The sequence below is a fragment of the Fundulus heteroclitus genome, chromosome 4, assembly GCF_011125445.2.
Source record: "Fundulus heteroclitus isolate FHET01 chromosome 4, MU-UCD_Fhet_4.1, whole genome shotgun sequence".
Taxonomy (NCBI): Eukaryota; Metazoa; Chordata; class Actinopteri; order Cyprinodontiformes; family Fundulidae; genus Fundulus; species Fundulus heteroclitus.
The window spans coordinates 30,288,437-30,314,693 of record NC_046364.1 but is presented as its reverse complement, the minus strand read 5'-3'; the positions used below and the strand labels follow the sequence as shown (position 1 = coordinate 30,314,693).

General features: G+C 42.0%; 1 protein-coding gene across 7 annotated transcripts in view; it reads right to left on the bottom strand.

The window, feature by feature from the left end:
* The window catches only part of zfhx3 (zinc finger homeobox 3), a 357,317-nt gene that overhangs the window by 139,986 nt on the left and 191,074 nt on the right, over window positions 1-26,257 (bottom strand). The window contains exons 1-2 of one of the 7 annotated variants that reach the window (XM_012882422.3): window positions 11,915-11,941; window positions 2,226-2,283 (exon numbers count right to left, since the gene is read on the bottom strand). The exons of 5 other annotated variants lie outside the window; for them this stretch is intronic. The gene's annotated coding sequence lies outside the window, so the exon portion shown is untranslated. Of the gene's footprint in view, window positions 1-2,225; window positions 2,284-11,914; window positions 11,998-26,257 lie in introns of those variants that run through there. One more of the 7 variants, XM_012882421.3, reaches the window with a different exon arrangement.

Below are 26,257 nucleotides of genomic sequence, written 5' to 3'. Positions count from 1 at the left end.
AATGAAGAAACTGATAAAGACATCTTTGTAACATCCAGCCTCTTATCCAAGGATAGTTTTAAATGAGTTAGGTTAACTATAGATTTGTTTTCCTTTCATCTGTTTGATGGGTAACAATTTAAAGCGAAACGGAGGGCCAAGTAAGAGAGTCATAAGTGCATCAAAACTTGAAGGAAATTTTCACCAAAACTTTTTCACCAAAGCCAACTGATTATAAAACCAGATTTCGTCCGTAGTGTGCTTTAATTGAATTCAGTTGTTTTGAATACCCATGTCCAAATAGGAAAGTTCTGGTGCCTGAATATTGCCTAACTTATGCACTAATTCGACAGATAAAAATCCCAAATTTATACTGAATCGTCAACCCATTGCTTTCCTAATGTGATCCACTTTGAAATTCCGTCCCACCCGGTTCCAATGCTACTTCTACAATCAGTCTAAGCATTAAACAAAGCCTCACTTTAAATTCTGCTTTACTTCATTATGTTATTGCATGCAAGCATATCATTACACTGGTTCAAGCAGAAGAGAATCACAGCCAAAAAAAAGAGTCTCAGCTCATCAGTCTCACCGCCCCCGCAAACAAAAAATTATGAAAAATAAAAGAACATGCGGTGACAATTATAGCAAACACAAATTTTCATATTTGACAGTTGAGGCGGGTGAACCTTTGTCCCCATCCAGCGACTATCCGTCACTCTACAAGTTAATATTTGCTTCTGCTTGCTCATAAATTTGCATCGCATTAGAACCTGACCTAAATGCATTTTTATCACCCAAAGTAATTAGCCGAGCATTAGTTGTAAGCGAGCGTGAGCGTAGTACGAGGTTGAATCCTCCCTGAATGAGCGGTGGCTGGCCCAAAGCTGCAGGCAGGATGGCTGCAGAGTAAAGCAGAGCTCCGCCACCAGATAAAAGAGGAAGTAAACATGGCCAGAGTGCTGCCTCTTTAATCTGCTACATTAACTCCAGCACTACAAGGGGAGGAGCCAGAAAGCAGGCAAACAGCGCTGCCACATAAAAGGGGAGTGTCAATGAGGGGGTAATAAGGAAAGACAATGAGTAAACAAGCAGGGGAAGTCCAAGCCCGGTGTGCTAGAAACTCCCTGCTTCTCGCTGCATGGCACACACAAAGGCCCCGCTGTAATTAGCCACCCCAATAGGTTGTTTAGCATTTGCATATAAATGCCCTCACAGGCAAACGCTAAACACGCTGACACAAGCCATGCCAAAAACAGACGTTCGCCACACCTCTACCCCTCCAGGAGGTCTCAGGGGTCCACTTATGCAGGGGATGCCCCCCCCCCCCTCCCTCCGCCCCGTGCTTGTACCCACTACAGGCAAGCTGGCATCTATTTAAGAAAAAAAAAAAAAAAAAGGCGCACCCGAGTGCGGCCGCTCGGTTCTTGTTTCTGGAGGGATTGTGAAACACTGCAGCCAGGCTTCCTGTTGAAGGCCCGCATACCCATCTGTCAAGTCAAAGTACATTTTCCCCAAACCACACGGCGCAACGAGGCAGCGCAGGTGGCAGTCAGTCGTTTCATATATCTGTATAAAAAAAAATACTAAGAGGAATTTGGTAAAGTTGAACATCTACAACCAAACACCTGTGCAAGTCTGCGAGTGTGCATAACCAGCAGAGCGAGGGGTCAACGCACGGGGGTCGAGAAATAAAGTTTAGGTTTTGATCACGATCAAAAGATAACCGGTTTAAACGCACCCCTCCGAGAAGAGAAAAGGGAGATGACCAAGATGATAGTTGCGCCCCGTTACCACTTCAAACTAATGTTTTCAACTGTGTTGTGCGCGTTTTCCAGGATTCATCAGCCTTCCTCTTGTCTATTGTTTTCATGAGGGAAACGTGTGAAAACCTAAAGAAAGGAAGGAAGTGATGAAACTGGTGCCTGCCCTGACCACCTCCTCTTTCTTTTCTCTCCCGCCTCCAAAACTCAAGATTCTCTCCTGTGCAAACAAAGGCCGTGTCATCCCCACACTTGTCCTGCTCCTGGCTCTGCTAGGAGTGAGAGAGCGTAGAGCTCCTGCAGCATACGAGGGCTGCTTCCTGTGCTAATCCTCAGCGCAGAGAGCAACTTCACCGGCCTGCCCCGCTTGCTTGCAGTGAGGTCTCTCTGAGCTCTGCTTTTGGCACAGGAAGACCACAAAACGAAAAGCTATAGTTCGGTGCCATCGACCACAAAAGCTAAAGCTCAACACTGAATTCTCACCTTCCGTGTGGCCTGTTGTTCCCCGTCAGGGCATGATCCGACATGAGGAAACACCTGGCTGAAACAAAAAAGCAAGCTGTAAGAGGAGCCCTTTTTTTTTTTTTTACCCCTCCTCCTTGGAAAGCTTGTCCTGAGATACATCGACGACCAAACATAAAAAAAAGACACATGGTCCAATTAAATATGAATAAAACTTGTTTTTACATTTTTGCTTGTTCTAAGCTAATCTACAATGGCTGAGGCGGGAGAAGAAGAAAAAAAAAAAAAAAAGAAAGGTGCTTCTGGGCGAGTTTGCAATGACAGCAGAGAGGAAGGAAAAAGCAGGGCATATCTGGTCAAAAGATTGGCACTTAGCACAAAGAAACTGTTGAAACAGCCAGCATCCGTTTTGAGCCTCGCTCTTACCTCAGGTTGACTTCCTATGTGTGGTCAGTGTGCGTATTGTTTCATCGCTTCGCTCGACAATGCATATACACCGCTTGTTACCACCTGGGTAAAACTGAAATGTCAAGCGTTGAGCTTTGCTGGAAAATGTCGCCTTTAATTAAACCGAAACTGAGCCGCAGCAGGCTTGTGGCCAAGCAGCAGGTGATGAGGTGATACAGGGGATGCTTTAAACTCAAGCCGCCATAATAAATGTACATAACGCCCTTCCTAGCCGTCTATGGGATTCCATTTCAGCAGAAAGGAAAGAAAAATATTAACTGTATGGGCTAGCCTGAGGATCCCATCCTCATTCATTAAACAGTAGAGGGGGGGAAAATGAACGCCATGGTGACCAGACGAGGCAGATGACGTCACAAAGCCGAGGTCACCAGTCTGTTACGACCGTCTAGCCCTCAGTCGGCCCCTTGGGAGCTCTCTCACCCCCTCCAGCCTATTGGTTCGACCTAAGCTCTGTGGTGCTGAACATTAGAATGAAAACTGTCGAGGAGGGCAGTGTGTCATATATTTATTCATTCATTTTAATGAGATCAGCTATAGAATGAATTATAGCAACTCAACTAGATAACACACACATATTATATATATATATATATATATATATATATATATATATATATATATATATATATATATATATATATATATGGTTTTAAATCAATGCATTTTGGTAGGGGGAAGATGAGAGGATGCCTCATCTTCTTCCTCAGGCTACATACACAAATTTCTGTTTTTTTTTTTCTTCTCTCTTTTTTTGCTGTTGCTGTGTGGGAGCCTCGTCCCCTCTAATCAATTTATTATGAGGGACTGAATTCCTTATGTTTGTTCATTTAACACTGGGAAAATGAGAAACAACATTTGTTTCTGGCACGGTGGGACCAAGCTAAAGTCCATACGTGTTTTGTGAGAGAAAGAATGAAAACCAAGAGAGGATAGGGGGAGAGATAGAGACGCACATGGTGGAAAGACCCCCTCCCACCACCACCACAGTATAACATAAAGGTGTAATAATGTGGCTTTGAGGAAATACGGCTTTAATTGCAGCAGGGCGTAACATTTAATGTGACCTGTATGACACCTGGCAAAAATGGTTTACGCTCAGGACGGTGCCAATTATAATTCAGCCAATGAGGAATCTTTCATAAATCCACCAACATGCCCACTGCAAGCGTTAGATGCTTATTTGACAAGATGAGATGGGGCGGGACGGCGACAGGCGCACATGCAGTATATCTTCTTTTTAATTACAATGTCTGCAGAGGTGGAACTCTGCTATAAACAATCATCTGTGCAATCAGACGCAATAGCGCCAACACTGTGCCTTATAGAAGCCCATTCTAAAACCGAGAAGCTGGATTACCTGGAGAATGTTGTTCTCACCGGTCCTAGGTTATTTTCTTGAATACGTTATTAAATTATTCACCGACGTCAATAGCTTAAAGCTGAGGCGTCTAAATCTGCAGGCTATCTTTCATTTGCCGGCCAGAGCGGCGGGACATCCTCATTCGTTTTTACAGTGCCTATCAGGCGGTGGTGTCGCTCAGATGAGCGTAGATATTTACAGGCATTCATGAGAGCCAAACATACGTCACTGGCTATATATACACAGAGCCATTAGCATTCTACTCAATTTAAATCAAAGAAATATTGAATGTGTGCATTTATCCAGGTGCTTTTTAAAAACGTAAACCCTTTTTTGTTCAGGTGTCATCAGTACCCTCACATTCATCTCCTAATATAACCTTGCATAATCTTCTCTGATTATGTGCGTTCTCCGTTTGTTACAGATCCAAAGAAAGTGAACAAAAATGCAGTTCAAATGTGTGCACGTCCCAAAAAGACTCCTCTATTTGAGCCTATTCTCGCAGAGACTAACCTTGCGTGAGCAATAAAGACATATAATAGCGAACACAAGGATGTACAGTATATGTAGGCGTGCAGTGCATACACGCGGCACACCGACGCAGCGAAATACGGGAAAAAAAAAATAAAGCGGCAGAAGCTGAAAGACAGCTCACTTCAGATGACTATGGAGGCTGCAGCACTTAGAGGCCATTTTATTGCTTTGCTGTGGTCAAGTGAGGTGCACCGAGCTCAATTCCACCACAACAATGGGGAAGAGGGCCGCAGAGACAAAAGAGGGCTATCCTTGCTTCTTAACCCCTTCGCTGCTGGCAGATCAGTGGCCTACGACATCGAGCCAACAGCATCAGACGCCTCAGGGGAAGATAGTGGAGCGACAGCCCCCGTCCTGCAGCGTCTACCTGCCGTATTACAGCAGCTCCGAGGGACACATAACTATAGCTGCTTATTCTTACAAAGTCGAAATAATTTAACAAAAATATTTACATGATCTGGAAATAATTAGTGCAGATCAGTTGGTTTTCCTGACCAGGCTAGAAACAGTAGCTGCACCTAAGCCCTGATTCACACCAAAACACGCCGCAGCCTTCCTCTCGCCATCTCTCCCATATGTGCCCCTCCCTCTCGCCTTTTCTCTCCTCAAACAGGGTACTACACATTTGCAAGTGAATTACTCTTTTTGTTAAGATTTGTGTGCGTGTGTTTAAGAAAAAAAAAAAATGGGGAAGAGGGTGTGTGAGAAGGAGAAGGAGTGCTCCTGCCATCGCTCTTTTCTTTTCTTCTCTCTATAACCCTGGGGAGGATAAGCTGTGAGGTACACAGAGAGGAAGTGCCACAGGGCCTGCTGGGGTCCAGCACATCCCCAGCAGTGCATTCCTGCAGCCGTGGCCCCATCAGACACGCAAAGATCGAGTGATACTGAACCATCACGGCCAAAATCGCATAGACAAGTGGAAACTGGCAAATCTGAAGTCAAAACTGAGCTCTGACATGAATAACGAAAATAAAAAAACAACAACAACCTATCCCAAGATAGGCAAAGATATATATATATATATATATATATATATATATATATATATATATATATATATATATATATATATATATATATATAGTAAATGATAAGCATGCACAAGTTGTAACATAGGAGAAATATTACTACAGCAAATAAAATATTATTACTATTTTTAAGAGCTCTTTTAAACATTGACACCTGAAAGACAGAGTCTAATTGTGAACACACACATATATATACTAACACACACACGATGCATGCACACACAATGACGTTGCATCACTGGGTGACCCGCCAAAAATTTCAACATTTAAATGTTATAGATATGATTTAAAAAGCCCGAAGGATCAGACCATAATGACCTTTGCCTTCTTCAAACCATTTTCTATTTTCTTCAACATTTTTTTTTCATTTAGTCAGTTGGACTTTTGTGTCTCAAATGAAAAATACTTTATTTTTCCAAAAATCCAAATGGATTTTAAAATCCATAAAGATATATATGATATGAAGCATGAAAGCAGGAGTAGCGCCAATGAGGCAGCGACAATTTGTTAAAGCTGTCAGTCCCTCAAACAGGGCGCCGCTCGCGCACACTTACACTTTGGTTACACAATGGAGATTTCACAGACACAGATAAACAATGCGAGGGCAGTTATCACTCCACAGAGCACAGTAACACAGAGGAAGAGGAAGAGCATGACAAAGAAACAGGGGGAGGACAAAAAAGATGGCGTGTGTGTCGTCAGAGTCACAGGCCAGAGGGGCCTGCACATTGTTTCGCGGCTCGGCGTAGGGAGAAAAAGGCGACCTGGGCAGCCTCTGTCTAAGCGTCCTCCATGTTTTATGCATTCTGTCCTTTGTGATGATAAGCGCCAGCGCGGAGGGTGGAATGTTGGCCTCCAGGGTCCAGAAAGAAGGGTGGGCTTATGAGGAGCAGCGTGGGGGCGGGGGGTGGGATGGTGGCCGGGGTGCAGCTCCATTTCAATTTTGAAGCCCTCAGAGTCCTCGCTGTCATCCCCGCCTGGCCCGCGTGTGGGCATATGTAGCTTCTGCAGACACATCCCTAAACATGAGAGCTAGCTGCTGCTGCTGCTGCTGCTGCTGCTCCTGCTGCTTCGAACAGGATGGAGTCAGCAACCCTGCTCTACCCCGACACACACACACACACACACACACACACACACACGCTCACACACTTTTACAAAACTGCCAGTCACGGATAGGCATGCATCACGCAGGCCTCTGACTCACGTGCAGCAGCACAGAAAAATAAACTGTTTATCAATGTTATAGTAGCAGTATCTAACAAAAAAAGCCTGGTTTGCTAGCAAACTAACACATTTATTACAGAAATAACATTCAACTCAAGGACAGATGAGCGCATTTTAAGCTGCTTCTGTCACTGCGAGTGCTTCAATTCTTTGTTTGAAAAAAATAAATAAAATGAAAATAAATATTTCACACATCATTCAGCCACGTTCTGTCGCCTCGACTGTATCCAAGAGTGAAGTGGAGAAAAGGAACCGCAGTTTGCTTTTATGCTTAAGCTGCTCTTCTCATTATGACTAGTAGACAATCAGAACAATGTTGCTGCGAGACACTTAAATTTAGCTTTTCTCTGTTAAATTGTCAAAATGTTGATTAAAACCAAAACTATGACCTATACATAGGTAAAAATAAAATTGGATTTATTTAGGATGCTTCCATATAAATAAATCCGGACGTTGCAACAGACACACACACACACACACACACACACAGGCTGTGACACATGCGCATCTTCTCAGTCATAAATCTAGTCGACCACAATGATTTAACCAAGATTGTTAACACGATAACGTGTTGTGAAAAAGCAAACCACAAGAAACCCCGCCAACTTCACTTCAGAAAGATAAAACATTCGACAGTGAGAAGGAAAAAAAAAAGAGAAACTGTAAAGGGAACAGGAGGGGGAATTTTTGAGAAGGAGGGGGGGGGGTTGCTCTCTGTGGATCAAGAGGACACTCTGGACTGCTGGGATTAAGGATCAGGTAGAGGATTCGTTCACACTGTAAGCATGCCTCCACATACACACACACACACACACACACACACACACACACACACACACACACACACACACACACACACCTGCCCATCGCATCCTTCCCACTCAGTGTTGAGCCAGGACCACCGCCACGCCCCCAGCAGCTTGAACCCTTTCTGGGAGCCATGACGAGCATTTGCTGGACTTGGCTGCAGCATGACTGGAAGAATCGGTCGTATCGAAAAAGCACACATCAGACGAGAAGCCCTTCATCCGTGTCTGTCAGCCGCACTCATCTAAACATTCATGCGGTTAATGGTGGAGACAAGACTCCTGGTGTTGCTTTCTGGTTTCAGAGAACACACACTCCGGCACAATCGCAGACATATTTATGAAGCCGTCTCGGAAGAGGGAAATTAATTGGAAATGACCTGCGATTGTTTAGGGGAAATGGAAATAAATTGTAAAGCTAAATAGTGAATGATAATAATCGTGTTACACTGGTGGAAAATAAAACACTTCTTGTGTGTGCATATCTACATGCAGTTTTTTTTTTTTTCCTAAGCATAACACTGCCTCAGTGCTGAATCCTCCATGTATGCTCCCAGCCAGCTCCTCACCCAAAGAGGGCTCCCTCTGACCGAAGACGCGGCACCGATTTCCCCCCACAGTGCCACATGGAAAAGGTGGGCGTTAAGGACGGGGAAATCTGCAGAGATGCCAAGAATAAGATAGGGAGAACGAGGCGCACCGGGGGTGTGGAGGCGAAGGGGTTATGACAGCCAGAGGCGCTGTCTCTGCTTTTCTCCGTGTTACCCCCCACAACCCACCTCCGCCTCACGCCAAACCATAAAGCAAGCCAATCCGTGACGACTGCGGCTCCCCCCCCCCCTCTTTTATCTCCTTTACCCAACTGCTGGACGCTCTGTTCCCACTCCTGCAGACAAATGGCACCTGATTTTTCCCAACATACCTCTCATCAAACGTTGCCACAGACGTGGGTCAAGTGCAAACGGTGGACGGCGCGGAATCGGTGGCTACTGGACGTCCCCGCGCTGAAAACTGCAACCGTCTAACGTCAACACCATAACCCTTGTTTCTCCCCGCAAAAAAAGCAATGACAACACGTCACGTCTGCTCTTGGGTGCATGCTGCTGAACGCAGAGCACAAAAGCTGCAAACATAGCTCCTCTAATCATTTAGATCAAATTAAAGCATTTCCTGACATCTAATTTACACTGTGTATGTTTATAACTGTGAGCTATCTCCAATCACAAATGCATATAAATAAATGAAATGCACTACTAAATTAACCAAAATGAGGTAGAATTCATTAATTTCTTCTCTTTTTTTATCTCAAAATAAAATCTCCCAAAATATTTTTAAATATTTTTTTTAAATGTGACGAAGAAAACGTTAATAAAATGTGAATAAAATAAAACAAAAAGTGATAATTAAAAAACAAATTTATACATATATTTTTTATCTATTAAAACCATCACTCTCTGATTGGAAAAGGAGTCAGAGTTGAGGATATGTGAGCTACAGCCACCAACACCAAACACCTGACTGAATTTCGTGAAAAGGGAATACATGGAAAAAAAAAAGAGAGAAATAAAGCCTGTGACATTCCCATACCTTTTCCTGGAACTGGTATAATTAAACATAAATATGGGAATGGGAAAGAGGAAAGACGGAAAGGGATGGGGGGGCAGGCAGGTGCAATGACAGTAAACATTTTCTGCTGTCTTTGTTTTGTAACAGAAGAGGGAGAGGAGGAGGAGGAGGAGGAGGAGAGGAGTGTTTTACTGTCAAACGGTGCAGGAAGGGAGATTATTGGTGTGTGTTTTTTTGGCAAAGCAGCCTTCCGGTCCTACAGAGCATCTATAAGTTTTTCATCACAGCAATCCGAAGTCACCTCTGCAGGCAATAAAGCTGTTCTGTGTAAGAAACCCCCCCTCTCCAAAAAAAAAAAAAAAAAGAAGAAGAGACAGAGCTAAATTATGAGAACTAATGCAATCGTAAGTACTGCTAAATATTTCTAAAGAACGCCCATTTCTTGTTTTCCTTACGCTGCTGTCTCCTGTATGAAAAGTAGGGATCTGTTTACCTGACCTCTTCCTCTATGGCCCATGGCTATCTGACCTCTCTGCTCTCCCACCCTATCAGCCCTCCCTTCCCCGCCCCTCCCCTCCTCTGTGGATGGAGTTTCTCGCCCCGCTTGGCGATTAATTTTATTAAAGCCGGTCCATTTTTGATTCCCTCGTTTTTAAATAAAGCAAAAGCCTTAATCCTAGCAAATGCTGACAGCAGTGAGACCCCGTTTTTGAGTCGCGGTACACCCCGGCTCAAAAAGACAAATATCAGACCCCAACAACAATTCAGATCAGCCTTTTTTTTTTTTTTCTACCAGCCAGACCCAACTCTCTCCCCATTATCCTCTGGGCTGTTTGCTAGGGGGTTTCCTCTCTTTCTTTCTTTTTTTTTTATCTCTGCACTCACTCCATGACCCCTGTTCCCCTCTGTTTCTTGCTGTCTGACCTAAGCCCCCCCACCCACCCACCCACCCAACCCAGAACCCTCGTACTCCCCACAAACACACTCACAACTGCCACCACCGCCCCACTCCCCCTCAGCAGTGCACATATCCTAGTCTCTGCTCATCGCAAAACATTTCCCCCATTTTTTCCCCCCTCTCGTATTTATCTGGCAAAAACTAAGAACACTCGACGTGTTAGCTTATTTTTTTTTCTACTAAAGGAAATCTGAATCTATTTCGACCTCTCATTACAAAAAATACGCTCTTTTTTTTCATTTTAATTACTTTTTTCTCTGATTTTTTTTTAAGGTTACAGCCAAAAAAGGCCCATTTCGCGTTGCTGCTTATTATTATTGTTATTGTTATCATTGCAATCGGTCTGATTTAGCGCATTTTGTCATATATTTATTTCCTACATCCTGATGCTCTGACTAAAAGCGACCCCGCGGATGCAGCCTGGACCTCCATCCAAAGTTTCCGGTGGCAAATTTGCATTAGTTAGAACATCCTAAGGTCAGATGCATACGGGCAGTCGGTGTTTTGTTTTCTTTCCAGGAGGAAGAGGTGTGGGGGGGAAAAAAATGTTCTCTCGAAAAGTCAGACTCGGCAGCCGGGTATAGCAGAGCCAGCCTCCCTGTCTCTTCCCTGAACCCACATGTCTGATCCCTCGCCACGCCAGCTCCCACTCGCAGGCTCTCTCCGTGTGCGGGGTCGTCGTCCTGATCCCGCACCCCGTCACGCACCGAGACCCGGTGCTCCGTTTTATTCTCCCAACCCCATCAGCAACAGCACCAACAACCACATCCAACTCAACGCCGAGCCCCCCTCGCGCACGCACGCACGCACGCACGCACGCACACACACACACGCTTGTCAATCGATCCGCATGTGACTTCGTCAGTGAATGAGCGAGAATCGAGTGAAAAACATCCCCGAAAGGAGGCAAACCTCTGTTTCAAAATAGAAAAAAAAAAGGGGGACTAGAACACGGACAAAGTGTTGGGGAATAGTGGGGGAAAGTGTGCGGCTGACGGAGCTGAGGCAGGGCGGAGGGATAGCACATTTCACACAAGAGACGTTTGTCGGAGAAGAAACTGTCCTCAGCAAGAAGAGGATTTTATTAGAAAACGACGGTGGCGAAACTCTCCGGATGTGGAAAGTGTCCAATCCGTTCCGAAAAAAACAAACAAACAAACACCCAAAACAAAAACAGAGCAGAAAGCGAGAGATGATTTTCCCCCCGGACGCCCACGGACCCACAGGCTGGACTTGGAGCTCCTTCCCTGGGCTGCGCTCGTGTGGAGCTGCCGCTGCCCCTCGTCCGCTCTGCACAGCTTTTTACCCCCCTCCTCGTTGCATTTGTGCTTTAAAACACGTCTCTCAACAACCATTAGCCCTCCACGTCCCTTTCCCCCCGGTTCCACCTCCGAAAAAACACGCGAATCTGTTTTTAAAACCGTGTTTTTTCTACGATCAACTGCTCCGGAGTGGATCGCTGTTCTTGCCCGTTTCTTATCTGCCGCTCATGAGAGGAGGAGAGGACGGGAACGCTCATGTAAACACAGGTAACGATACGGATTCTCTACAAAAAAAAGGGAGAATAAAACCAAACTATCTTGCATGAAAATGAACTTGTGATCGCCGGTCATCTCTCTTAAAAAAGCGAGAATAGAGCCGGGTCCGCCAGAGGGTAAACCCACGACCAGACAGAGAGTGGTTCAGATAAGTCACACAGCGAGAGAATAGGATCGTGGAAACAAGAAGAGGAAAAAAGAGATAAACGCAAAGTTGAAACTTACAATTTCTCGCTGCCGCTTTGTGATCCTCGCTTTTTAATCCAGTATTGAGATGATTTAGCTAAAGATCCCATCAAGGCAGTCTCCTTTTGGTCAGTTTGCGCTTAGGGTGGCAAAAGAAAGATCATTGTTGTTGCGGAGCGTAAAAAACCGAAGTAGGTAGGCTACTATTAGTTGTTAAAGGCGATATAAAAATAATTTGGATGCAAAGCAGGCGATGAGTCTTGTGTTAGAGGGAGCGAGGAAGAGGTGAAAGTGAGATCTGATGATTGAAAAGAAAAAACTCTTTGGATCTTTATTCCTGCTAATTAGTTTCCTGCAAAAAATGGCTGTGATTAATTCAGTGCGCATGTGCTTCATTACACAGGCACGAAGGGAAGGGCTAATTAGCCGCCTTCTGGATCAATAAGATTCAGCAAAGGAGAGAGGCTCGGGAGGGAGAGAGAGGGAGGGAGGGAGATAGAGGAGGGAGGGAGGGATGGATGGATAGATACAAGTAGAAAAAGAGGAAAGTAATGATCAGGAATTGAAAATATGGAATTACGAACAGCGGAAAGTAAGAGTTTGATTAGACGGAAGACAGTGAAAGTTAATGCGGGAGCGGGCAAGCCGCAACACCGACGCCACAGGGCGCACGTTTTTTTCTTCTTCTTCTCTCTTTCCTTTGCTTTTTCCACACTTTTTAAAGCGTTTTTGTTTTGCTTGTTGGAAAAATAAATACAATGTATGCAGATTCAGCACAAAAGCGACACAGCTTTATTTTTTTATTCCAGCAATTTAGAGTTTCCGGCTTTTTTTTGTCGCTTCAAAACTAGAGGCTGGTTCGTGTTTTTCGACGAGTTTTAACAACTTATTAAAAATCATAAAGAGTTTTTTATATATATGTACAAGAGTGACATGTAAAGTTCTAGATCTCGGCAATCCGTACTGCATAAAACCATGCAAATGACCGATTGTGGGCATTGTAAAAAACAATTTTGCGAACATTAAAAGCGTGTTTAAAGCGTTTCCTTTACGCAGAACTGTACAGTAGCAGCAACACATGAGCTGGCGCGGTGCAAGGGCTGCTGTTGTAATCTGCAAAGACCAGAGCTTATCGTAAATACAGTGGCACCTGCATATTATCACGGCTAACTGTGCATTTGGACCGGTAAATATATATTTTAAGCATTAAGAGTAAATACCTCCAGTCCCGGAGCAGAAAATTAATATGAAGTTGTCCTGACGGCGCAGCTTCGGTGTTTTAACTTTGATAAAAGTTCATCACCTGGGTGATGCAGTCGGGAAAATTCAAAAATATATTTTTTTCCCCTGTTCAGAATAAGGCTTCATAATAAAGAACAGGAAATACAACTCAGATCAATGGCTGTTTCAAATATTAAACATAAACTATAGATTTTTATTGATTTAGAAGTAACAAAAAGCCAAAAATCCAAGCTCTTATCGCCTTAATTTACAATTATGAAATTTACCCTTGAAAATTAAGAATTTGACACGTTTTCTAAGGTGATGTTAGAAGCATGTTTCATGTACCTTTTGCTCCCAGCTCACAGTACACGCAGGGATTTATGTTGCTTTATAGCGCCTAAAATATGGAAGAAATATGTTACATATCCTACGAAAAGCAGGACAATTTTAAATATTTCCTTTCAGTCAAATTGGGGGAAATCATAATAGCTGCTTGCCTTTGCACAGCAGGACTGTAACTTCATGTTTTATTATTATTATTTTTTTTTAGAAATGCCTGTTTAAGCTTCAATATATGCTGTATACACGTGTTCATGTTTCAAATCAGAATTAACAAGGCGAGGGTAGAAATAGCTGCAAAATACGAGTAGATCTGTCCTTACCAAGAACCCCAGTGAAAGACCTGTGAGTGGAGGTGTGATGAACCAGCGTGCCATTGTAACATCTGTTACCAAACTTGTGGGAACACGTTGTCGATATATATGAGTGGGTTCACGCAAATAACAACAAGAAAGGGTACAAACTGCGTGACTCAGACTGATCAGCGCGTTCCTTCAGGTCCTCGCTGCATGTTTTTTGATTTTTGTTATAGACTCTTTATTCTAGTGCCCACATTCATCTGACATCTCATTAAAAGGTGATCAGAACTCAGGTAAACACACAGTTTTTGAACTTTTTTCTTCTACTTTTTTTTTTAAATACAACATAACTCTGTAGAAGGATATGTATCCCCCACCCCTGCTGAGTGAAAACATTGTAGTGATAGTGCAACATCTGAGTCTCTCATTGCTCCTTTTTTTTTTTTTATCAGAATTGTATTGTTGGTTCTGTGAGGACGTGGACAATCCCTCTCTGTCTCAGTTATACACACTTTCTATGCAAACAGCGCTCAGCGCAGAGCCCAAGTTGCTGCGAACACAAGCAGCAGCTTTCACCGAACGCCTTCTGCTGATTGAAACAACGCGGATCTGTTAAGTCCACGTCAACGCGCCGAATTCCGATGCAGAGTTAATAGATAAAGGAAATACATTGACACATCTTGCTTGACCGGTCTACGAACCTTATAAAAAAAATAATAATAATCCGACTGCTGAAGATGTCATAACCGGATTAAGAAAACTACCTAATGTGTGTGGTGTTTTTTTTTTTTTTGGGTTTTATTTCGTATGTGTGCCGGATAGAAATTCATACCGGTGTGTTTTTATTTTAAAGCCGCGCCGAGTTGTCACGGTTCAAGACTTTCGTGATGTTCGGTTTGAGAAGGATGGCTGATGAAATAAATAGACTATATTTTATGTTCTCCAAGGCCCTTTGACTTAAAGGTTAGATAGGTTATGACCCCCCCCCCCCCCCTCCTCCTCCTCCCCCCACGGTACGCGTCGGTGTTTCCACAGATTCCAATAGCACATATTCCTTTGAAGAGCCTCAAACTTCTTACATTGTAGCCTATATGGCCGGGATCCAGTCTTCCCCCCCCCCCCCTTTCCCTCTCTCCCTCCCTCACTGTCCTCTCCCCTCTCTCCCTGCTGCTAAAATATATGGTGTGCTGTAACACGGCATTTCCTCGGCAGTCCACAAGCAGCTGCATGCACTGATACCTGTTTTTAAGTAATGCAGCATCTGCTGTATAGGATCTCCCCCCCCCCCCCCCCCTCCACACACACACACACACTTAGGAATAAAACAAAGATAAATAAATAAATAAACCGCTCCAAACTGCTGGCATTTCCCCCCCTCGCCGCATGTGTGAGAGGCAGACAGCAGGAATCTCGAGGATTTGCGACGCGTCTGCTCTCTCGGGAAGAAGGAGATTGTAAAAATGAATAGGTTGAAAATAGCGTGCGAGAGGAGTTAAAGGGGGCTACCAGATAATAAAAGAGTCTGGTGTAATTTGAGGCGTGCATGGTAGCAGCTTTCAGCCAGTCGCTCGCCCCCAAACGCCTGCAACAATGCAAACTTCAGTTTACAAATTAATGCAAAGGCCTGATTGACATTACTCCATCAGTGGCCATATTGAGCACGGTGCGGGCTAAATAAAAAGAGGGGAGCTGCCAGACGGAGGCCTTCATGCTTTTAGGGCCTATGCTTGAGTGAAAAGAGAAAAAAGGGGGGAGCTGACAGGGTCTGGGGCTTTTGTGTTGCCAGCATTCAATTGCGCCTCTCAGTGGGAAGGATAACTGTCCACGTGCCAGCCTCAATAGGCATGCATCGATGAGTGGCATTGCAAATTCAACGCAACCTGTGGCTATGACAGCCCGTGGATGTGACAAAGAAAGCCAAGAGTGGCTTGAAATGCAAAGTGCTGCGTGGATGGCAGGGCGCGTGGAAGTGGTTGACCATCACCAGAGCTGCCAGAAACAAAAACACCGCCTTGAGACGGAGGGGCCCAGAGCCCCGCGTAATGACTGCTCAAAGAGACGGGGGGGTCGTCCATTGCAAGCAGAGGCGCGCGCACGACTCGTCAGAAACATTTATTTTAATGTCTTCAAATTGAATCACAAGTTATTCGCTGCAGAGGGCAGCGGGCGCGCGCCCGCGAGCGTGGGTGAGTGTGCACGAGCGCGCGCAATCCCAGACAAAGCACAAAAGGAAACAGAGGAAATGAGCAGGGGTGAAAGTATTTAAAGATAAAAGCTGCGTTCGAGAAAAAGTCATATAACTTTATAAAGAGATACCGACTAATATATTTCGAAGGATTTGGAGGGGGGGGGGGGGATTTAAGATGTTCGGAGGCTCTAATACTAAGGAGTGCACGGTGTGAGTTGTATGTTCAGGCTGAGGTAAACAGAGATGAAAAGGGCATCATAGTTTTCCAAAGAATACATAGTGAGTGAGATCGTGCTCTGAAAATATTTAAATTAGGAGCGAATGAGAACTCTGCACCTGATTTTGTAAATAAAATCACACACATACACAGAAATATATATATATATATATATATATATATATATATACAGAACGGTTTTGACGGTCTTCTTTTTTGATAAAGGTAGTAATTATTACTTAAACATCTTCAAGTTTAAGATGCTCGTACTTCCTTACTGATTTGATCTCCATTTTCTGTTAGAAACAGCATTTTCTACAGTATAAAGCAGTTCAGACAGCCCTGTTTACCCCCACATCACACATGGGAGTACGGCGTCCGGCTCTCCCTGTGTCTGGGGTGGATAGGGCAGCACAGCCAGGTGCAATGGGAGCGCCCTCTTATGTTCAGCCTGACCACTGGGATCAAGCAGAGCATCAACTGCCTCCCAGCCACCAGGCGCCTGCGGACCAACTGGTCTCTGCCAGAGCGCACCTTTGCCTCTCTGTCCAACGCTGCGCTGTGCTTTAAACCGCCTCTGAACGCACCTTACACAGCTTTCGGGTTACTCAGATAACCGGAGAAAAAGAGGCGATCGTTTTTGGGAGTTAAGTGCTTTTTAAATTCGCATTTATTCTGAAAGGTTTGGCATAGTAAAAAAAAAAAAATAAAGTGTCTAAAACTGATATAATGAGTAAAGAGCACGTTTGTTTTGTGTCGTCCTGAGAAGTGACAAACGTCCAGCTTAGAGATCAAAGTTGAACTTGACCTATATGAGCCGGACAGACTCCAGACATCCGCCGACGCAGAAATACAAAGGAAAGAAAATATTCTATTAGGATGTTTTCTGATCTATGTTTTTTTAAAATAAACTTTCATAGAATATTAGAAATTTATGTTTGGTGATGCACCTTCAAGTATCAAGCTTTAAACCGGTTCCTCTAGGACAGAGGACACATGTCTTTAATAAACCGGAGTTTTCCCTGTTAATTCTTCAATCTTCTCTCTCAAGCACCATTCTAACATTTGTTTTTTTTTCTTGAATTTATATTCAGGTGGTTGGTTAACAGAAAGCCTCTCTGTGTGGATCAGTGTTGGGAATGTTTTTTATTCATCTTTTATTTTATTAATTTTTTGCGTTTTCTGCATTGATATTTTTACACTGCATGTTACATTGAACCTCTTCAATCATTCGCTCATATAGGTGTTTGTTACAGATGCACAGCCTCTTCTGTTTTTTTTAATTACCTTCAGCTGTTCATATTTTTTCTAAACTGTTTGAGTTATGATTTGTTTGCCTATTTCTCATATATGTGAATGAAATACCTCTGTTTCGTTTTATGACTTCATCTATTCCCAGCCTGTGCAGTTGCAATTTGATGTTGATGTTAACTTTGCTAAATATTGTTGAAATTAAATATTAAGAATAAAATTCTCCTCAAAGGCGACACATCGTCTGATTGTTGTTGTTTTTTTTTTTTTTATTTCTTGAAGACTCACAATTTTGTCATAAAGATGGGGAATTGTTTTGTAGAGGCCATAGAAATCATAAGCTAAACATCATCTCACATGGGCAAAACTACACCAGATTTGTGAATTCAGCTTGAGCTGCAAAAAAAGGGGAAAAAAAGAAAAAGAGTAAAAAGAAAAAAAAAAGAGAAAAATAAGAAGAAAAAAAACTGCCCAGCGCCGCTGGTGTTTTTTATTTTTGAGTTTAGAACAGAATAAGTGTGGACCGGACGTCTGGTCGGTCAGCTTCATTTACATGAGAAACAAGAAGTCATATCAATTCTCCTCTCTCATGCATTTACTCGCCCTGCCAGTACTACCTTATTAAAGATCCTATGCATTATTCAAAAAACACATTTGACGTCTGATTTTTCTTTTTTTCGCCTGCACCTCCGGAAAATAGATGTGTTAAATCCTAATTCTTCTGTCAATATTTAGAGAATATCGTTGATGTTTTTGCTGTCTTTAGCTGATTGTGGAAATTGTTTCATCGTGATCACTGCGATTAGCGCGAATAAACATTAAAAACGCACGTAAAGACAGCCTCAAACGTGACTGTCTGTCTGTCTCCCCCTGTCTGTCTGAACCCAGCCTTTTTTTCTTTCTCTCGCTCTCCGTGTGTGTGTGTGTGTGTGTGTGTGTGTGTGTGTGTGTGTGTGTGTGAGCGCGCATGCGCGCGCGAGTATGCTGTCTTTGTAACTCGTGCCCGTGCGTGTGTGTGTGTGCGTGTGTGTGTGAGAGTGCATGGTTAAGATACATAGAAGGGTCTTGTATTCTCAAAAAATATTAATATTATTAACAGTAGTAGTAATAATAATAATTATTAATAATAATACTAATAATACTACTACTACTACTACTACTACTACTAATAATAATAATAATAATAGTAATAATAATAATAACAATAATAATAATAATATTAACAATGTTGAAAGGTACCACTATATACCATACCCAAATATGAAAATAGAAATCTAACAATTAAAAATATGCAATAACCTTAGCATACAGTCCCCTGACATTTTCTCAGCTGTATACCATAGTTTTATCGTATTGCAATTTTTTTGAAAAATAAATAACTAATTATATACTCTGCAGACATGCTAAAAATAAGACAATTATATATCTATCTATATATATATGTAATCTAAGAGTGTGTGTGTGTGTTATTGTTACCTGGATGTTTAATAAGAAACGTCCAAAATGTTAAGCCTATGTTTGTGCATCTATTTATATGTGTTTTAAAAGAATTGGGCTGCAGACAACGATCAGGTGTTGGGGATAAAATTCAAAAAGTTGTTAATAAAAGGAAACATGCAAAGGTAGTGTTTCTTCCTTACAGTCTTTTGACAGTTTACCAGAGTACAATATTCAAGTGTTTTTTTAAAAAAAAAAAAAAACTAATATTAAAATTATATAAAATTATTTTCAAGCAGCAATAACTGACAAAAAAAAAAGGGGGGCAAATGGAGTCGAGAGCCTCAAATAATGCTCATTTCAGGTCGGTCACACGGTGAATAATGGAGAAATCCTCAAAGCTGCTGTCACGGTGTCCGGGTGAGACCCGTGGGGTTTTACGCGCTCTGGAGCGCCTCACTGGAACAGAGGGATCCCAAATCAGAGCCATATGAACACTTCAGGCAGCAGCTATGCGCCCGCTGATGGTAAACCTATCCAAAGAGGACGAGGGGGAGAAGCCCAGACCTCTGCGAGGCCAAGCCTCTTCAAACATCACTTTGTGCTCACTGCATATGCACAGAAACATAATAAACTTAGTTATGTTTTTTTTTTTACTGTTATCAAGAAGAACACACCAAAAAAAATGAAGAAAAAAAGAAGCGGTGGAAAACACGACGAGATGAAAGATGACAGGTGGAAGCGACACAGAAGGCAAGTACAGATCTAAGATTTTCCCCTGAGGTCAAATCCAAATCCTACCCTGATGTATGGATGATGTCATCTGTGTTGTTTGGGTCAAACAACAACAAACAGTTGTTGTTTTATTTTAATGATGATTTATAATTCATGAAACAAAATTATAATAAATGATACACATGGGGGAGAAAAGGGACATCATTTTGAACAGATTTTGAAAGTATAACACACAAATTTGATGTCAAAGAAAAAAGGTAATCACAATAAAATGATAATCGGACATAATTAGGGACACTGTCCTCATCAATACAATAAGTCTTACAGCAAATCAAGTAAGGAAGCTCTGTGTAACGATACCTTTAGACCTAATGCTACCTAATTTCTGGAGTTTTGGTGCATATCTATTTGGCAGCGAAGCTTGCCTGCACATTAGAATTCACTCAGTGGGTTTCTTAAAAAAGAAAAAAAAAAAAGGAAGCAAAGAAAATACAGACATTACAACTGCTTGTTGTAAAACAGTCCAGAGCAGCTGATTTGAAGCTTTGTGGGATCAACCCTTCAGACAGCGTGGTAGCCCACCTCCCCACTTATTTGACTGTAACCGAGATACGTTTAACCTCTGTAAGCTCTCAGAACTCCAAACTTTGTTCAGGTTGCCGGCGAGCCCCACTGATATTCCGTGTGTGTGGCGAGCTGTGAAAGGGTTGAGGTCACAGAGCTTTGCTTGTCCATCAAGCGCTTTGGCCTCTGAGCTTGAAATACTTCAGTGGAGGTGAGACCCCCTCAGTATAGCCTTCAGTGTTCCTGCAGCCAATAAAACCAAGTGCCTAGTTGAGCTGTTTCCTTTTTGAGGTGTTAACTTGTAAAGGAGGTTAACGGTACAGGTGTTTACTTTTGCATGGCAGGTACACTACCCAAGGTTTAGCGAAGATCTTAAAATCGAGAGGTCTGCGGCGGTCCATAAAATCCTGTCATGGTAGAATATGTTCCAAACGCAGAGGCATGAACAGAAAGTGAAGTTAAACCTCATAGGACGAGAAATATATCTTAATAAGGGGCCTTGTGTTTTAGAGATACCTGCAGCACAGCCGGTTACCACAACTCACGCTGCACAAGACGTTTGCATTATAAATGTGTGAACAATATAAATTCATTTTTGCGTGTATGTGTCGATTTATTTATTTATTAATTGCCACGAGAGAGCAAAGAGCAGCAGCTCTTTGGTCATGACAGCGCATGCACACAAATTCTGACCTTGGTGTGGATGGCACCACGTTAAGACGAAATTAACTAAAATCCAACATGGCTACGGCCACACCTCTGTCAAATCTAAATCCAAACATGCCACCGGGAAAACCTGCTTTTCTGATCCAAAAGGTCACACCTTCCCGCGGGTCAGATGACCAGCAGGGGCTTCATGTTCTCGCTCACAGCTGACAGGATCAAACGTGTGCGCAGAATAGCACATTTCTTCACCTCATGAAAGCTCCAATCAAGCTGCAATCCTCTTGTTTAGTTTATTTGCACCTCTCCAACCCATTTTGTCAGTAACACTGCAAAAATGTCACGCAGGACTTTGTTATTTCTGAAGCCTGTAACTGGTGCATCCATTCAGGATGACTTTTTTTTTCCCTTTAGTTGGGAGGTTTCACATTTTAAACAATAGAGTGCCTTCCAAAAGTGTTAATACCCCCTGAATGTTTATTTAATGTTACAAACGCAAACTTAACTACATTTAATTGGGGTTTTATTTGATACACTAACATAAAGAGGTTAATAATATTGAGGTGAAAGTAAAATAGCACGTGATGTTCTAAAAAAAAATAAAAATGTAAAATAAAAATCTTAAAATGTGGAATGCACGTGTCTAGCCTCCTTGAATCAATACTTTGTGGAATCCCTTTGCTGCAATCACAGCTTCAGGTCTTTTGGGACATGTCTCTACCGGATTTGCCACCTGGAAACAGAAAAAAAGTGTCCAAACTGCTTTGCAAAATAGCTCAAACTCAGCGAGATTCAATGCAATCTGAAAAAACAAGTCTTGTTTTTCTAATTGTCAATTTGATTCAGATCTGGAGTTTGAGTGGGACATTCTAACACGTAGATTTTGATACAACACATGATCATAACTGATCATAACTCTGTTGGATGGTGACAACTTCCCAGTCTCAGGTCTTTTACAGTCTCTTACATGCTTTCTTACGAGGACTAGCTTCCCAATCCATGCTGAAGAACATCCCCACTGCCACGGTCTGATTCAGGGTGATACAGAAGGTTAGCGTTCTGCCAATCATAGCCTTTTGCATATAAAGCCAAAGTTCAGTTTGGGTTTGATCTGTCCAGAGCAACTGCTTTCATGTTTGCTGTGTCTCCTAAATGACTTGTGGCAATTTTCAAATGGGAATCTTTACCACTTTATGTCCACAATGGGATTTTTTTTTTGCCAATCTAACGTCAGATTCATGGCATACAAGATTAATGGACTCTTCTAGAGACTCTCCAACTGTGGACCCATGTAGCTCTTCCAGCGATACCATGGATCTCTGTCTCCTTCTCCATCAAGGTGGATGGTCATGTTCTTGTTGGTTGTACATACACTTTCTAATTTCGGTTGATGAATTGAACAATGTTTAATGAGACATTTAAAGCTTGGGTTATTGTTTTATAAGCTAACCCTACTTTAAATAACTCCATATCTTTATCTCTGATCCGTCATGTGTTTGTTGGTCGGTTTTTTCTCACTAATGTTCTCTAACTAACCTCTGAGGCCCTCACAGAACAACCAGGTTTAAGATGGCATAAATTTTCTGTTTAGGTAACTTCTTGCATTGCATTTCACTGTATTTAAAGAAATTAGATAAAGGTGGCTGAATATACACGTGTAAAAAAAACATGTATCACTACTTTGGTGTATGACATAAAACCCTAATACAATAAATGTTATTATTGTGTTGTAACAAACGTGAAAAGGTTAGGGAATATTTACACTTTTGGGAGGCACTGTAAATCTTTCTTGGTGTAGTTTTGTTTTTATATAGTGTCTAAAATGTCACATTTTGGCTCACAACACATATGTAGTTTAATCCAAACTCAGAAACTTAATCTCTAAACTGAAATCTTATATATGATATTCGTCACTTTTACGTCTACTGTTTTCTTTGCTGCACAAAACAAGCCTGACTGAAAGTTAATGGCACCCATTTATACTACATTAAAAAAGAAATTTCATTGTCAGAGAAACATTATTAGCAGTCCTAAATGCATTGTTCTCAGTGTTTCAGCCCACAAATATTTACAAAGAGAAATTGCAGTATAAATCCAAATGCACTGTGTATTTCTTTAAGCTACCACAAACTGTCTGGGCTACACTCTGATAATGTGGAGTTATGAGCTATAAGGTGGCAGGTCCTGAGCATTTTGTACATTCATATGAGTTATAACAATAATATCAACCTGCGTTTGGTCCAGCTTTTGATGTTATGTTTCTGAATGTGTGCAAAAAAAAAGAAAAAAAGTAAAAAGAATTCAAGAAGAAAGGCTGAGAGAAAGAGGGAACAGCTTCTTACAGGTTCTGTTTAGAATTGTAAATGTATACCAAGGGCACCGCTGTCCAATTACATACATCTTTCATGTACGAAATCATGCATGTCTTTTTTTCTAAACGGAAAAGGCTTGCACAAAGGGAGAAACTCTGGCTGCGGAAGAACAGTGAAAATAAGGTCGAGTGTCGGAGCCCCGGAGCCTTGAGCGAGGAACATGGCTCCTTCAGCACGCAGATTTGGAGGGATGATGCCCTCCACCCCCCAGATGGAAACTCTTTTCACTCCTGACTTCTGCTTTATTATTGTTCCCTTCTTTGGAAGGCAGCTGATCTGTTTGGTCCTAATTCAGATTTGATTGAAAAGGCTTTCCAGATCGTGTCCATTATCATCTCTGCATGCATAAATATTCTTTATTGTGGGCTCAAAGTTTATATATAACCAACACTAGCATATTTTGAAAATAAAATCATAACAAATCTTTGTTTACTTATACTTGTTCTCATTATTAGATCAAGTCTCTTTAGATCCTTAAGTCCAAGTGACTCATCTCCTGCTGGTTGGGCTGCATTTTTTTTCTCTCTCTCCATTTGTTAAAATATTCTCCCTTGATTTCATGAAACAATTCCTCCTGTTATCGGACATCATTTCAAGTGAAAAATTATCTCCTTTTTGTGTCATCCACAAACAGTTTTACCTTTTGAATGAAGGGTATTTTATACCGTCTGAGTCACTGCAGGAAATATTAACCCGTGTATTCTTTCCAAAAACAGAATTATTTGATCCAGTCTAAATGGGTTCAGGGGTTGATTGCAGACGAAGCAAAGTGCTGTCAAACTAAATCAGAAATTGGGTCCTATGCATCAGAAAATTTGTATTTTTGATACACGTATAATATAGTTCTGGGATCAAACTCACCAATGCACTAAAACATATTTTAATAAACCTACAAATATACACTAACAGCTTTTGTGGTAGCAAATGAGAAATATCCCCTTTAAAGTCTTTGACCCTTTAAACTAGTGATGGGTCCGGCAACACCGATGCGTCGGCGCATGTGTCGGTCTCATAGAGCGAAACCCGTGTCGATGTGTGTATTGCTACGGAAAAGTCACGTGACCGATACAGGAACTGTTTCGGTCACGTGACCAATACAGCACCTGTTTCGAACTGACTGACGCGCCAAACTGTTTCTGTTCCCTCTAAGCTGCACGCGTGTGCATTCGCGCACAGCAGCGCGCACAGCAGAGCTATGCTGCGCAGTAAAGAAAATCCAAGCTGAACTGTAAACAAAATAACGGTTAATAATGGTTAATTTTTAACTATTTTGCAACTCTGGTGTGATGGTGTTGTACCACAGTCTCGCTCTGTGAGCGCCAGGTGCTGATCGGAGCGCACCACTGATGGATGGGTTCTGCAACGCTTTTTTGGTTGGGCGGGTTGCGCTGTGCGTCTTTGTTCTGAGCGTCGTTTCAGAAAAAAACGGCTGATCTACACTGAGTAGAAAGTTGCTACTCTGAGTAGTTCTTCCTTCCTTTGTCATACTCAGCATGTCCGATTTCAGAACAGATGATATCAGTCAGGTAACTAAACACAGCGCCCGATCAACCATTTGTAAAAAAATGAAAAAGCCAGTCCACAAGCATCCTCCTTCACATTATTTATTGACTGTATCTAAAAAAATATCAAATATATGTTTAATTCAAATGAAAATATAAAATAATACAATGCAACATACAATGATTTAAATTGTATTGTGTATACTTGGTCATCAAATCAGTGTCAGTTAACTCTGTCAACCAGGTTGCCTGTAGGGATTTTTAAGGTCCAGCAGGTGTCAGTATTCAGTGACACAGTATCGGCACAGTATCGGCACAGAGTTGCAATGTGTCAAAACGTTTCATGACGCCTCATCGACCCATCACTACTTTAAACGTCCATTAATGATATTAATATAACATACACTTGTTTGCATCGTGATCTTTTTCATAAAAGTATAATTTGTAAGTGCTATTGTGATGCCAACTTGAAATATATTTGCATAGGTCCAGTTTCTGTTTGAATGTCTACATTGTCTGACAAATAAAGTTTTGCAGACAGACCCTCATTTTACATTAACCAGATGATCAACCACATGTTGGCATGTGTACCACGTGCACCTTTCTCTTTGCGTTTTGATGGGGTCATGGTGACTGCCTCCGCTCAACCAAGTGATATTTATGGTCTATGCGCAAAAAAAAAAAGGCATTTATGTTTTTTGCAATAAATCTGAACAGCAGGATGTTACACTGATGAAGAGATGAGCAAAGTAGGGGTTGCTTAATGTGGCATAATGTCTTCTTTGCAAAGAAACTGTTAAAATGATCTCACAGAACCTGTCATTACACGAATAAACTATGATTCTCAGAAAACACATCCTTCACAAAGGCTAGAATAAAATCTCGCCATATTTCAAGGCTTCTTTCTTTTAACACACAATTATTAACAAAGTTCCTTTCAAATTTAGTACAGTGGTTTGAATGCAGTCTTGGCAACAGACAGACAGAAAACAGCGTGCGTCTGACTCAGAATAGCTGTGGCCACACTGCACCATGCCGAATCCAGTCAAATGGGTGAAAAAACAGCCTTCAAACACACACAAAATATCAGAGAAATAGAGAAATTTACTTAGAACTCAGCAATTTGGAATATTATAAAATGATAGAAAATAAATTAAGTAAATTGTATATTTGTGCTAAAATGTTAGGTCACTAAAGAGTATGTCCATGTAATGTACAAAATGGATTCAATAGATGGTCAGGGCTCCTTTTCATGAATTACTGTATCACTACAGCTTTGCACCGAGGTGCCACCGAGGTGTTGAGGAAGCCCAGATTGCTTTAAGAGACGGCGTCTCCTCAGCATTGTTGGCTCTGGTGTCTCCCATATCCCTATATCAGATTGATTCTCTGTGGGGGGGTTTGTCAGGCGATTAAGAAGGCAAATCAAGCCGAAAAGTGACACCAAGATCATTAAACCAGGTTGACCGACCGGGCAGATGGCATGGCTAACCAAATCATCAATGACGGATAGTGGAATTCACACTGGACCACAAACAGCTTGGATTGTGTATCAGTCAAGAGCCAACTAATCCTCTATGGACCTTGTTTT